This window comes from Camelina sativa, chromosome 1, assembly GCF_030686135.1.
Source record: "Camelina sativa cultivar CO46 ecotype springtype chromosome 1, ASM3068613v1".
In the NCBI taxonomy this organism is placed as follows: domain Eukaryota; kingdom Viridiplantae; phylum Streptophyta; class Magnoliopsida; order Brassicales; family Brassicaceae; genus Camelina; species Camelina sativa.
In genome coordinates this window covers 23,425,361-23,435,101 of record NC_141880.1, presented here as the reverse complement: position 1 = coordinate 23,435,101, position 9,741 = coordinate 23,425,361, and the positions used below count along the sequence as shown (strand labels likewise).

Below are 9,741 nucleotides of genomic sequence, written 5' to 3'. Positions count from 1 at the left end.
ATCACTAGCTATCTCCCAACTTGTTGATTTTTTGTCGGTCTTCCCTTCGGCAATTCTTCTTATTTTTCTTCTCTCCTTCTTGCTGAGTCCTTTCCGAGTCTTTTTCTCCAAAATTTTTAATTTGGATTTTTACTCTTAGTGAGGGTCATTACAAGGACACCCTAATCAGGCAACATCGGCTAAACAACCAGCCACAAAGGCCACAGAATTGGCTAAACAGCCCGCCACAAAGGCCACACAGCCTCTCCAAGGCACAAAACTACTAAAAATGGACAAATTCTAACTCACATAAAACTTTCCATTTTTAGACTTTCCAATTCTGGAAACTTTCCACTTTTAGAAACTTCTATTTCAGGAAAATTTCCCTCAAACCACCTCCTCACGGAAATTTCATACCCCGAACACCACCTCATCTTGTTACTTACTCGCACAACAAACCACCCCTAAGCGACCAAGTAAACAAGAGAGATGGGCTGGAATACTCCATTCCCGCTCCAGCGATGGACTACAACTGGGACCAGGCTAGACAAGTTTAAGTCGCGACCTGCTTCTCGAACCACTTCTTGAAACTTGCCTTCATCCTCGCCTCTGCCTACCAAGTCTTCTCCTGAACACCATCACGGTCCCATAGGACTCTCGAGCACCCTCACTGGTCTCGCCTCCAAAGTCATCTTAGGATGAAGATCCTCAGGAATTTTAGCCAACAACTGATCAGTGCGGAGACACTTCCACAACATAGGCACATGGAAAACCTTGTGGAATGCAAGCATAACCTCAGGTAACCCCAGTCTATACGCCACTGGTCCAACCCGCTCAATCACTCTGAACGGACCCATATACCTCAGACTCAACTTATTCTTAGACAATGACCTGTTCGGACCCTGCAACATGGCCATCTTGAGGTACACTCTATCTCCAACCTGAAACTCAAGCTCTCTTCCTCTGCCTATCCTGAGCTTCCTTCATGTTCAGCTTGAGAACATAAATCTTCTCAGAGGTCTCCTAAACAAAATCTGCCCCGTACATGCTCCTCTCCCCCACCTGAGTCCAGCATAACGGTGTACGACACGACCTCCCATACAAAGCCTCATAAGGGGCAATCCCAATACTCGCCTGGTAATTGTTGTTGTAAGCAAACTCTACCAAGCTCAAGTGATCTGCCCAATGGCCACTCCAATCCAGCACACACATCCTCATAAAATCCTCCGACGTTTGGATCGTCCTTTCTAACTGTCCATCTGTCTGTGGATGATAAGATGTACTCATATGCACCTTAGTGCCCATATCTGCCTGAAATGCCCTCCAGAACACTGAAGTGAACTTGGAATCCCTATCAGACACAAAGCTCTCTGGAACCCCATGCAACCTGACTATCTCCTTCACATACTTCGTAGCCAAGACCGCTGCTCCATCAGTCTTCTTAATGGCCAGAAAATGTGCCGACTTAGTCACCCGGTCCACAATAACCGAAATAGCATCAAACATCATAGAAATTGGCAAACCCACCACGAAGTCCATAGTAACCATATCCCACTTCCACTCTGGATTGGGAAGACTCTTAAGCAATCCACTTGGTACCTGATGCTCAGCCTTCACTAGCTGACACACATCACACCTCGCAACCTAACTAGCCACGTCCTTCTTCGTCCCGACCCAATGATAGTACCTCTTGAGATCACGGTACATCTTAGTCGCTCCTGGATGAATAGAGAACATGCTCGCATGAGCCTCTCTCAGGATATCCTGCCTCAACTCCTCATCCTTAGGCACACAAATCCGCCCATGCACCAAAATAGTACCATTAGCCGATACCTGACACTCTGAAGAGACATCCTTAGAGACATTCACGAGCCCCAAATACTTCTCCTGAGCCAAACGCACTCTGCTCAACAGATCCGCTATATCAGCTGCAACCAAACCAAACGGCTCCTGAGAAACCGCACACAAACTAAAAGCACTGATCTCCCCTACCAGAGACTCCATATCCTGCTCCTGAGCCAAAGTCGCCCGCTTCCGACTCAAGGCATCTATAACCAAGTTAACCTTCGAGGGTGATAGCCTATCTCCAAATCATAATCCGTCACCAGCTCCATCCACCACCTCTGCCTCAAGTGCAGCTCGGGCTGAGTGAATATATACTTCAGGCTCTTATGATCTGTAAAAACCTGTACCTTCGCACCATAAAGATAAGATCTCCATATCTTCAGGGCAATAACTACAACACCCATCTCCAAGTCATCAGTAGGATAGTTGTCCTTATGCTTCCGCAACTGCCGCGAAACGTAGGCAATCACCTTCCCATGCTGCATGAACACACACCCCAAACCAAATCTGGATGCATTTGTATAAACTACATAGGGTTCTTCCTACTCAGGCAAAGCCAATATTGGAGCGGTAGTCAACATCTCCTTCAAGCTTGCAAAGCCCTCCTCGCACTCCTGTGACCAAACAAAAAGTACATCCTTCCCTGTCAACCTAGTCATCGGATATGCTCAGCTCGCAAACCCCTGCACAAAACTCCTGTAGTAACCCGCCAACCCAAGAAAACTCCTGATCTCTGTGGCATTCTGCGGTCTAGGCCAATCTCTGATAGCATGACTCTTCTTTGGACCTACAGAAACCCCATCTACAGACACAATGTGACCCAGAAAACCCATCTCACGCTGCCAGAAACTACACTTGCTCAACTTAGCAAACAACTTCTGCTCACACAGCTTCTCCAGAACTGCTCTCAAGTGCACTGCATGCTCCTCAAGACTCTTAGAGAAAACCAGGATGTCATCGATAATAAAAATGACAGACACGTCCAGAAACTCCTGAAACATGCTGTTCATCAATCTCATGAACGCTGCTGGTGCGTTAGTCAACCCAAATGGCATCACCACAAACTCATAACACCCATACCTCGTCCTGAAAGCAGAATTCCTCACATCTGCCTCATATGCCAGAATCTGATGATAACCCGACGCCAGATCTATCTTGGAGAACCAAGTAGCACCTCTCAACTGATCCAACAACTCATCGATCCTGGGAAGAGGGTACTTGTTCTTCACAGTGACCCGGTTGAGACCCCTATAGTCAATGCACAAGCGGAAACTCCCATCCTTCTTCTTAACGAATAACACCGGCGCTCCCCACGGTGATACACTAGGACAAATGAATCCCTTGCTCAACAAATCCTCTAACTGCTTCTTCAGCTCTGCCATCTCTGTTGGAGCCATTCTTTAAGGAGCTTTGGATAACAGTGTCGTTCCTGTTTCCAGTTCAATCGTAAAAGGATCAGACCGAGATGGTTGTAATCCCTGCAATGACTAGAACACATCCTCAAACTCCTCCACAACCTGAGTACCGCTAACCGTTGATTTCCCCACTGACTCTGGCATAGATATGGTAACCAAATAAGCCTCATGATCGTTCTTGATCATCTTCCCAGCCTGCAAGGCCGAGATCACGAGACTTCCTGAAATCGGCCTAACTCCCTCATACACCAACTTCTCTCCTGGACGCTTAAACTCCACTCTTCCCCGATGACAATCTAGATGAACCTTATCCCGATGCAACCAATCCATCCCCAAGATAATGTCGTACAGCTCCACAGGACTGATAAGCAAATCCGCTGGCCACGACTCCCCCGCAATCTGAATATCAATCCCATTTGCTCGTCCAATAACTCTCAGAAACTTGCCTCCAGCAACTCTGACCACTCCCGCACGCTCTTCGGGATCTCCTCTGATATCTGCACTCTCTGCACACTCTGGTGTAATGAAGCTATGAGTAGCTCCAGAATCAAACATAACATGGGACTTAACCCCTCCCACCAACAAGGTCCCTACACAAACCTCATGTGTTGAGAACCTAACATTTTATCACAGGCAAACATAAAATCAGAACTTACTAAGAATTCACAAAGACAGAGTACCAGAAATTATACATGTGATCGCCCCGGCAATGGTTCCACCAGTCTCTGCAGTCGTGTAAACCAGTTGCGCTTGCTCAATCCGTGCCACCTGCTGCACTCCCGGCTGCACCTGCTGCCCTCCCGGCTGCACCTGCTGCCCTCTCGGCTGCACCTGCTGCAACGCTACCACTGCCGTTGGCTGCAACTTGGGGCACTAGGGCTTAATGTGTCCTGGCTCCCTGCAATGATAGCATACACAAGGCGCTGCCGGCAGAGCACTCCTCTTGGGACAGCTAGCAACCTTATGATCCTTGCTCCCACAACGGAAGCAACTTGCACCACTCGACTTCTACATAGCCTCCCACCTCCTCTTGGTTCCTTGCATAGTCTTGCCGTCCTTGCTAGAACCTCCATGATGTTGAGCCTTCCTAGGCTGAACTGCTGGAGTAACCGCCACTGACTGTGCCCGGATGTCCTCCTTGATCTCTGCCGCAGTCTCAACCAGCTCTGCACGCGTAGCATAACTCCGCCCTCTACATTGAACCCTCAAATCGTCACGTAGGACCCTCAAAAACCTCCTGATCTGAGCCTCCTCAGACTCCATAGCATGACCCCCATAAGACAGAAGTCGATTGAACTCCAAGTCAAGCTCCCGCACTGATCGAATACCCTGAGTTAGCTGAAGGAACTGCACCTCCAACCTATCTAGTGCCTCCCTAGGAAAATACTTGCGGTTGAACTCCAAGACGAAGTCAGCCCAATAAATCTCCCCTTGCACTCTCCTAGCAGCTACTGATTTCCACAAAACCTAAGCATCACCAATCAAGTGGTGGACCCCTATGTACACCCAAAACTCCTCAGGACAACTTAGAGTCTGGAAGTTACGTTCCACACTCGTCCTCCACGCATCTGCTGAAATGGGATCTGTACCACCCGAAAACCATGCAGTATCAATGCCACGCATCTCTCTCAGCATGGACACATAACGGGAATGAGCTCCCGCATCTGTAGACACTGGTTGCTGCACCCCAGGTGCTTAAGCCGGTACCACTCTCGGTAACCGCTCTATCAACTGTGATAACAAGCCTGCAAGATCGACACCAGTGACTCCACCCGCTGGGACTCCCACAGCCGGGATCCTAGCATCACCGGCCACTGGAGCATCCACACTGCCCCCTCCCCCCGGCTACACTCATGGAATCCCCTTGAACACCCTGCGACTCTCCAAGACCCTCAGCTGTCATGCTCTGGTCCGCAGTCTCAATAACCGCTGGGACTCTGCCCCTATCACGACTACGTCCGCGACCATAACCACATCCGCGTCCACGACCACGACCAGCAACAGCATCTTCTCTAACCATCTGCACTACCATGAACAGAAGGTTAAGAACACCATTAAACACAAAAACAACATACATTCACTGTGGAATCACATTGTAGGCTCGAAGAGGGTGTTCTAGGACTCCATGCCACACACAATTGACTAATTCAAATAATCAATCAAAGCATGCAATCCCAACATCAACAACAGAAACCTAGTGAACCCAAACCTGGAACCGTAAGGGCTCTAATACCAAACTGAAACGACCCAACCCATTTTTTTGTTTTTTATAATAAATAATAATAATAATAATAATAATAATAATAATAATAATAATAATAATAATAATAATAATAATAATAATAATAAATAATAATAATAATAATAATAATAATAATAATAAAAAATACTCTACAGCTAGTGGTCCCATACCCACTAGCCACCTAACCACAACACACAACAGCGGATAACATAAACCGTAACAATAAACCAATCATTATCCAATAATTAAATAACTAATAACCAAAGTATAACAATTCCAATAACCAAACATCAGGAAACATAGAACCGGCAAGCTAGCAATGTTCTAATGACCCAACTCTAGCAACCTAGCAATGCCAGAGAACAACCAATCGAGTTCCTAGAACATCCTCCACTTCGTTGCCTTGATTCCATGATCACACTTTGCCTTTACCTGAACCACAAACACAAACTGAGATGCATGAGTATTTGATAAACACTAAGTAAGGCAATCCTCCCATCTACTGGGCTATACACACAAGCAACTGTGATACCAATGTTCCAAACAATCAACAAACAATGCATACAAACCAGGAAAGAAAACGTCATCTTGCTGGAAGGGAGGTGTCGACCGACACCAGCCAAGTGTCGACAGACACTGGCTCTTGGTGTCGACCGACATTGGCTCTTGGTGTTGACCGACACCAGCCAAGTGTCGATCGACACTGGCTCTTGGTGTCGATCGACACTTTCCCACAGTGTCGATCGATACCGCTCACTGGTGTCGATCGACACTACCTCTGCGCACGAAGCCGAGAGCCAAATCTCGCTCCCAAACTCCATAAAATTTCCCAATAATCAAAACCCAAGCCATATACGTCTGTAGGAACTTGTAGCAATCAATCCCAGCAAAAAAAAACACACAAAAACAGCAACAAACAAGCAAGAACAAGGAATCACAGGCTTAGATCAGCCATGGTCATGCACTCACCTCTTTGTAGGAAGATTCTGATCAACAGCAACGAATCCAACACTCCTAGCAAGCTTCTAACACATTCCTAGCCTTGGATCTCACAAGAACAGCCAAGATAACTCACAAATCTCTCTCAAAAACGTTTTCTCCTTCTTCTCTCTGTTTCTCTGTGAATAACGGCTAAAAGGACGAGAAAGGTCGAGTTCCCCGTTTAAACTTGACTTTAGGGCTTTCCCTAAACCAACCATGCAAACCAGAAAATTAAAATCAAACCGATCAAACCGTCTGCAACTGGTGTCGACCGACACCACATGTGGTGTTGATCGACACACTAACCAAAATACCAAAAAATGGTTTGCAGGTGTTACACTTATCCTTCCCAACCGATGTTCATTATCAGGCAGCTCAACAAGTTTGTCATTACCTCAAAGGTAATCCTGGCCAATTCTATGCTGCAGATTCTGATCTGTGTCTCAACACTTTCTCTGATGCGGATTGGGGAACATGTCCGGACTCTAGACGATCAATTTCTGGTTTTTGTGTATATCTTGGTAAGAGTCTGATTAGTTGGAAATCAAAGAAGCAACAAACGGCGAGCCGGAGTAGTACATAGTCTGAGTATCGGAGCATGGCTTTTGATATGTGATAACTCTCAAATTTACATGTTTTAAACACCCTTTTTGTCCATATTTTGCATCATATTCACCCTAACTTTAGCATTTTTAGGTCCTTAACCATAGAAATTCTCATTTAGGCCATTTAGGGTGTTGCATTGTTGCCTTTGTGCATTTTGGATGAAAACAGGTGCTTTGGAGCCCAAAGTGGGGAAGAATGTGGTAAAACCCGAACATGTACTCGAAGGAGTGATCGTGCAAGAAGAACAGTACGAACCTCATCCCAATCAAGGAGGATCCGAGAGCAAGAAGAACAAACCGAAGCCCTACCCGACTGGATCCTCGTGCACCGCCTCAAGCAGACCCTCGGGCAGAACCGAGCAGCTAGGTTAAAAGGGTTTCCATTTATAAACCCCCATCTTCTTCCTCTCGCTCCAGCACGCCGCAAACACTCAGAACAGAGAGCGAGAGCTTATGAGAGAGAGATTTGAGCGACTCAGACACTTTTTCCACTTTGTTAGGATTCAATTTTGTTTCCTTTGCTATTCTTTTTAGTTTTGATTCTGTATTCTAATACTTATATCTTATTTTCAATACAATGCAATTTTCATTCATTTGTATTTGTATGCTTTTTACCATGAGATATGAGTAGTGAATCAAAGTTTCTAAGGATGGAATAGACAAATATGTGTTTTTGATCGGTTAGGATGTCTTAGCTTGAATGTTTACTTTATATAAATCCCTTTCTAGATTGATGTTCTTAATGCTATTTTCAGACCAAGAGGTTGAGATTAGATCTAGGGTGTTTTCCCATCGAGAGATGTTGTTGAAATGCTTGAATCAATCAATGCTAGAGATTTACTCACTTAGCTTAAGACATTAGATGTGTAAGGAGTTTATTGACAATAGTGAGTCGGATTGTAATGCCTGCTTGGTCATGTTTCTCCAACGAGAGTTGGGAAGGGGAGTGACTAAGGTTGATTGCTTCTATCATGAGAGTGTTTTAGTCAGAATTAAGAGATTCATTGTCTAGGGAATATTTGCTTGAGGCATGTAGGACATCCCAAATTGGTCAGGAGCACTTACGAGTCAATTACCATATCCTTAGGAGCTTTCTTATCTTGATTGTTTAGTTTTATTCTATAACTCGACCCCTTACCCGAACTGGTACTCGATCACCAGCTTCGTGTATACCTTCGAGCTGTTCATCCTAGACTACTTGATCCGATCATCCCACCCGATCCTGTACCCGAATGCTTGCATCGAGTACTTAGGTCGTGTGGTTCTTGTTCTTTTATTAACTTTTGCTTATTTTAGATTGTAAGAAATACCCCATTATTATTGCTTGGCTTGACGTGCACTGTTCTGATCATATCTTATCTGCTAGCATAGAAACCATTTGGATTGATATCCCTTTATACTACAACTGCATAGGGAATTCATACCCTGGATGAAAAGCCTGTTATAAATTTGGCGTCGTTGCCATTTGGTTGAATTTTGTTTGCTACGTTTTAGATCTCAGCACTTGCTTGATCAAGTTCTTTTCCTATCCATCGGTTTGGAACTAACTTGTTTACTTTCGTGTTTGTTTGTTTTACATTTTAGGTACAATCCGAGTACCCACCCAACCCATCACTCGATCACCTAGATCTGTAGACCTTCGTGTACTCACTCAGTTAACTGATTGTGCATGCAAACACGATCCAAGGGTAGCCAACACTTGAGTCCTTTCATAGACAACATCGACAGACCGAGGCTACTCCATTAACAACAAGTCCAACAACCGCAACGAACTACAATTGAGGAGGTCATGAATAATCAGAATTGTACACCAGCTCCTCAAGAGAGGACCAACATAGGAGGAGGAGATGCTCCATCTACTCATACTAAAAGACATGGCATTGTGCCACTTGTTGTTCAAAACAACAACTTTGAGATCAAGAGTAGTCTCATCCAGATGATTCAGAGTAACAAGTTTCATGGAGTGCCAATGGAGGACCCATTGGATCATGTGGATGAATTTGATATGCTCTATAGCCTCACAAAGATCAATGGAGTTAGTGAAGATGGATACAAACTCCGTTTGTTCCCATTTTCTCTGGGTGACAAAGCACACATTTGGGAGCAATCACTTCCCAAGGACTCTATCACCACATGGGAAGCATGCAAAATGGCGTTCCTCGCCAAATTCTTCTCCAACTCCAGAACTGCAAGGCTCCAAAATGACATCTCCAGCTTTGTTAAGAAAAGCAATGAGACAGTGAAGCCATGGACGTTTCAAGGGATACACCAGCTGATATCCACATCATGGATTCAGCAATGCTTCTTTGCTAAGCACACTTTACCGCGGTGTAGTCCCTAAGATATGGATGTTACTGGATAATGCCATTAATGTTAATTTTCTCAACAAGGACATTGATGAAGGTTGGGACCTAGTGGAGAACTTAGCCCAATCTTATGGGCAGTACAATGAGGAGTATGATCGCACAATACGATCTTCTGGAGAGGATGATACCAAGTACAAGTGCGACATGAAAGCCTTAAATGACAAATTGGACAAACTCCTCAACCAGCAACAATATGTCCATTCCATCTCAGAGGAAGACCAATTTCAACAACAAGATTGGGAGACTACTAAGCTAAAGGATGTGAACTACATCAACAATCAAGGAGCTTACAACAAAGGGTACAACAA

The 9,741-nt window shown here is 45.1% G+C and overlaps 1 non-coding gene across 1 annotated transcript; it reads right to left on the bottom strand.

The window, feature by feature from the left end:
- Positions 1-9,258: 9,258 nt before the first annotated feature.
- On the bottom strand, positions 9,259-9,360 carry LOC147950247 (small nucleolar RNA R71). Its single transcript, XR_015565529.1, has one exon. It is a non-coding gene; the product is annotated as a small nucleolar RNA R71 (small nucleolar RNA).
- Positions 9,361-9,741: the final 381 nt, after the last annotated feature.